Raw genomic sequence first — 4,832 nt, 5'->3', positions numbered from 1 at the left:
AGGAGTGTGTGCAAGAGGGGCAGAGGGCTCTGGCCTCACATTTGCAAGTTGTCCTGTGCTTCTTCCAAGATGCAGGATCACAGCAAACCAGGTTCTGCTTAGATTTCCCTAAGCTGGATGGGCTCCCTCAGCATCCTCCCAACACCTCATCCAGTACACTTCACTAAGCTGCCTCCTTGATACATGCTGGGTACAGAAATAAGTGTTGGGGGACATGAACAAAGGGAGGCCTGACATGCTCTAGGACCAGGGAGCCAGACACCTATTCTTGGGACTCAAAACACCACGTTCATTTTGGATGTTTTAAGAACCTTTTCCTCCAAACTCCATCACCCAGAGGCTGGTCACTTCCAATTCCCCACAGACACTCCCAGAGTATGAATGCAGTGCTCACTTTTCTGGAGCCCAATTCTTGGTCACCCTTAAGGGTTTTCTCTCCTCTATCATCCTGTGGTCCCCTCTGCTCATTTTTGACTCTGCAGCAGGATGACAATGTTGCTCCTTCCTTTGTTTTAAAGCCCCTTAGGATGGCCCAGCCAGGATTTAGGATTGAGATGTTGCATTTCAATTAATGAACAGTTACTCACTGATTAGCAAAGGTAACTGGTGGTCGTCTTGACAAGGGTGCTGGCAGATGTTAGGCAATGGAGGATATGCCAAGTAGAGAGAGTAAGTAACATCCTTGCCTTTGGAAACTTCACAGAGAGTCCAGGCAGGCAACACACATCTATACCTATGTTGTGTGCACCTGTTGGATAGGTATGGCCTAGCCTCCCAGGAAGGCCCACACTGACTGCAGCACAGGCAGGTTAGTTAGGATGGGGGTCGTAGTCAATGACTCAGCCCAGGTGACTTGGGTTAACCTAAGGAGGGTTTTCAGATATTTCCATGCAGCGGGCGAGGAATATGAGGAGCACTCTAGGCCAGAAGCCACATGTTATCAGACAGGGGGACAATTAGGGGACTCAGGATGGAACACATGGGCAAAGTTCACATTTGGATCATGTTACTGCCAGCAGTGATTGTGCATAGCCCTGGAAATGGAGAAGAAAAGCCAGATGCGGTGGTGCATGCCTATAATCCCAGCAGCTCAGGAGGCTGAGGCAGGAGGATCGTGAGTTCAAAGCCAGCCTCAACAACTTGGGGAGGCCCTAAGCAACTCAGCGAGACTCTGTTTTTAAACAAAATACAAAAAAGGGCTGGGGATGTGGCTCAGTGGTTGAGCGCCTCTGAGTTCAATTCCCAGTACCAAAAAAAAGAAGAAGAAGAAAGATCAAAGGGTAGGAGGGAGGGAGGGGAGAGTGAGAATGACTTCCAGAGAAAGTAGATTAGAAGCAGCATCCAGTGCTATCCTGGGAGATGTGTGGGCTCCCGCTGGACATAGCCATGACCGGTTTCTCTTCACTAAGCCAGGAAAGACAGACCCAGGACTGAAGCTTATTAAATATTACACATAGGCCCTGTAGAATGGGGCTTGCCTGGGGGTGCTGGGGTCAGTTAATTGACAGGTCATGAGGGACAAAGAGTGGCAGGGTCCAGAGAAGATGAGAAAAAAAAAAAAAAAAAACTCCATAACCCAGATGATGAGAAAAATACAAAGACCACGGCTAGATAGGCTAGCCATGGTGCCCATTAGCCCACTTGTTCTCTGGGGGGCCTAAACATTCCCATGGGTCTGGCTGGGTTGTGTTCAGTGGGGATTAGGGATGGCCTCTCCTATTTGGTGACCGTAAAGAAAAGGCCCAGAGTAGGTACTGGCTCTCAAAGGGTGACTTGAAAATACTTGGAAATCCCTGTGGCTTGTTCAGGGGTCAACAAAATCAAGTTGATTTTCAAAACAGACCTTTGCTTCTTGTCCGTGTGCACCTTTGCACTAATACTGAAAAGGCAAGAGTGCCGGTGGAATCTGCTGGCCCAGGACACCAAACTGAGGCATCCCCATCATGTCCTGCCCCAAGATGCCCTCACAGAGCCTAATTTAAATCCATTAACCCCTTCTATCTTCACTTCAGAAAGTCCTTGACAGAGCAATACAATTATTAATTTTATTAAGTCTCTATCCTTAAGTACACATCCTTCCAGTGTTCCATGTGACAGAAGGGAACGAGGACGTGCCAGGCACCAAAGCCCAAATTTTGCCTCAGAAAGGTACTCCTGCAGTCCTGAGCAGAGCCACCTCACAGCTGTCATTGTGTACTGAAAGGACAACCAAAGTACAAACTGGTTATGTACTCCCAGGGAGTGTGACCAACATTTAATCTAAAATCAGAGAAGTGAGGCTGCCACCTTAAGGAAAACAAACAGTATTTGTTACGAATAATAATTAAGCTTTTGTAAGAAAATGAGAATTTTGTAAAACTTGCATCACTGCCACCATCTTAGTGGTTTCTCTATATTTAAAAACATTTCTGATTAGTTTAGTGATGATATTGTGTAATTTTTGTGTAACATACTGAAACTTCCAAATTTTGGAAGATTTCTATAACTCAGTAAATCAATCTTCTAAATAACCAATATGTGATATTATGTATGTATAGATCCAAGACAGGACATGGCTGTTGATATAAATGCAAGACAGGACATGGCTGTTGATATAACAGTACAAAATGTGCAATGATGTGGTTCCAGATTCCATAGCACAGTAACATTTTTAAGAAACCATGTGCATACCTGGAATCCCAGCTACACTGGGAAGGTGAGATAGGAGGATCAGGAATTCGAGTTCAGTTTGGGTAACATCAAAACTCTTGTCTGCAAAGAAAAAAAACCAACCAACCAACCAACCATGATTGAATGAGTTTTTTGTTTTTTGTTTTTTTTGCAAATGTCTTCTCCCAGTTTGTAGTTTGTCTTTTCATCCTCCTGTATGTGTGTGTGTGTGTGTGTGTGTGTGTGTGTGTGTGTATATATATATATATATATATATATATATATATATATATAAATGTAGAATGCTGCTGAGCACCATGGTGCAAACCTGTAATTCTAGCCACTCAGGAGGCTCAGACAGGAGGATAGTGAGTTCAAAGCCAGCCTCAGGAACAGCACCAAGTAACTCAGTGAGACCCTGTTCTAAATAAAATACAAAATAGGACTGGGAATGTGGCTTGTGGTCAAGTGTCCCTGAGTTCAATCCCCAATACCCTCCATGCATATTTATATATATATAGAGAGAGAATGCTTCATGAATTTGTATGTCATCCTTGCACTCGAGTCATGCTAATCTCTGTATTGTCCCAGTTTTAGTATGTTTGCTGTGAAAGCGACCACTTTTCATCCTCTTAACAGAGCAAAAGTTATTACTTTTGATAAAGTCAAATTTATTGATATTTTCTCTTATGAATTGTACTTTTAGCATCAAGTCTAAAAAGTCTTCATACAACCTTAGGGTCCAAACATTTTCTCCTGTATTTTTATTAAAAAAATTATAATTTTGATTTTACACTAAGTTTGTGACTCATTTTATTTTGTTTTTTTTTGTGTGTGTGTGGTGCTGGAGATTGCACCCAGGGTCTTAGGCATGCGAGGCAAGCACTCTGCAAACTGAGCTATATCCCCAGCCCATTGTATCTCATTTTGAGTTAATTTTTGTGTAAGAAGTGAGGTTTAAGTCAAAGTTCTTTTTTTTTTTAAAACCATGGATACCCATCTGCTCCAGGGCCATTTGATGAAAAAGTCATCATTCCTCCTTGAATTGCTTTAGTACCTTTGTCAAAAATCAGTTGGAACTATGTGCCATGGCATACACCCTTGTAGTCCCAGCTACTCAGAAGACTAAAGCTGAAGGATTGCAAGATTGAGGCCAGTCTCAACAATTTAGTGAGGCCATAACTGAAAATAAAAACAGGCTGAGGTTGTGGCTCAGGAGTAGAGTGCTTGCCTAGCACATGTGAGGCACTGGATTTGATCCTCAGCATCACATAAAAAAATAAATAAAAGTATTGTGTTTATCTACAACTAAAAATATACATACTTTTTATAAAAATGGCTGGGGTCAATGGTAAAGCACCCCAGGTTCAAACTCCAGTACTGGAAAAAAATCAGTTGGGCACTATTTGTGAGGGTCTATTTCTAAGTTTGCTATTTTGTTCATTGATTTTTAGTTGTCGATGGACTTTTATTTTATTTATTTATTTTTTATATGGTGCTGAGAATCGAACCCAGAGCCTCACACATGCTAGGCAAGCACTCTACCACTGAGCTATAACCCCAGCCCACTGTTCATTGATTTTTATATTTATCCCTCCACCAATACAATACCTTTTTTATGGTACTGAGACTGAATGCAGTCCACACTACCTTGATTGTAATAAATCTTGAAATCAGATAGTTTGATAGTACTGGGAATGAAACCCAGAGCGCTTAACCACTGAGCCACATCCCTAGCCCTTTTTATTTTTTATTTTGAGACAGGGTCTCACTAAGTTGCTTAGAGCCTTGCTATGTTGCTGAGGTTGGCTTTGAACTCGTGATCCTCCTGGCTCAGCCTCGGCAGCCACAGGGATTATAGGCATGTGCCATGGTACCCAGCAATCTTTTTGCTATATCTTTTCCAAAATTATTTTAGCTGAAAGATATGAGCTACCATTACATACTTGTTAGAATGGCCTAAATCCAAAACACCGACAAAATGCTGATGAGGATGTGGAGCAATGGCAACTCTCATTCATTGTTGGTGGAACTGCAAACTCGTGCCACCACTTGGAAAAGAGATCGACTTTTCTTACAAAGTGAAGCTTTCTCTTACAATACGGTCCAGAAATCGCACTCAGAGTTGAAAACTTACATCTACACACAAACACACACACACACACACACACAAAAAAAAAACC

The 4,832-nt window shown here is 42.4% G+C and overlaps 1 pseudogene; it reads right to left on the bottom strand.

Annotated features, from left to right (window-relative positions):
* Nucleotides 1-3,166: 3,166 nt before the first annotated feature.
* Nucleotides 3,167-3,266, bottom strand: LOC124088354 (U6 spliceosomal RNA; annotated as a pseudogene).
* Between the last annotated feature and the right edge of the window lie 1,566 nt (nucleotides 3,267-4,832).

This window comes from Marmota monax, unplaced genomic scaffold (assembly GCF_021218885.2).
Source record: "Marmota monax isolate L192 unplaced genomic scaffold, Marmota_monax_Labrador192_F-V1.1 WCK01_AAM20220418_F8-fsc00109, whole genome shotgun sequence".
Taxonomy (NCBI): domain Eukaryota; kingdom Metazoa; phylum Chordata; class Mammalia; order Rodentia; family Sciuridae; genus Marmota; species Marmota monax.
This window is presented reverse-complemented; position numbering and strand designations above follow the sequence as displayed.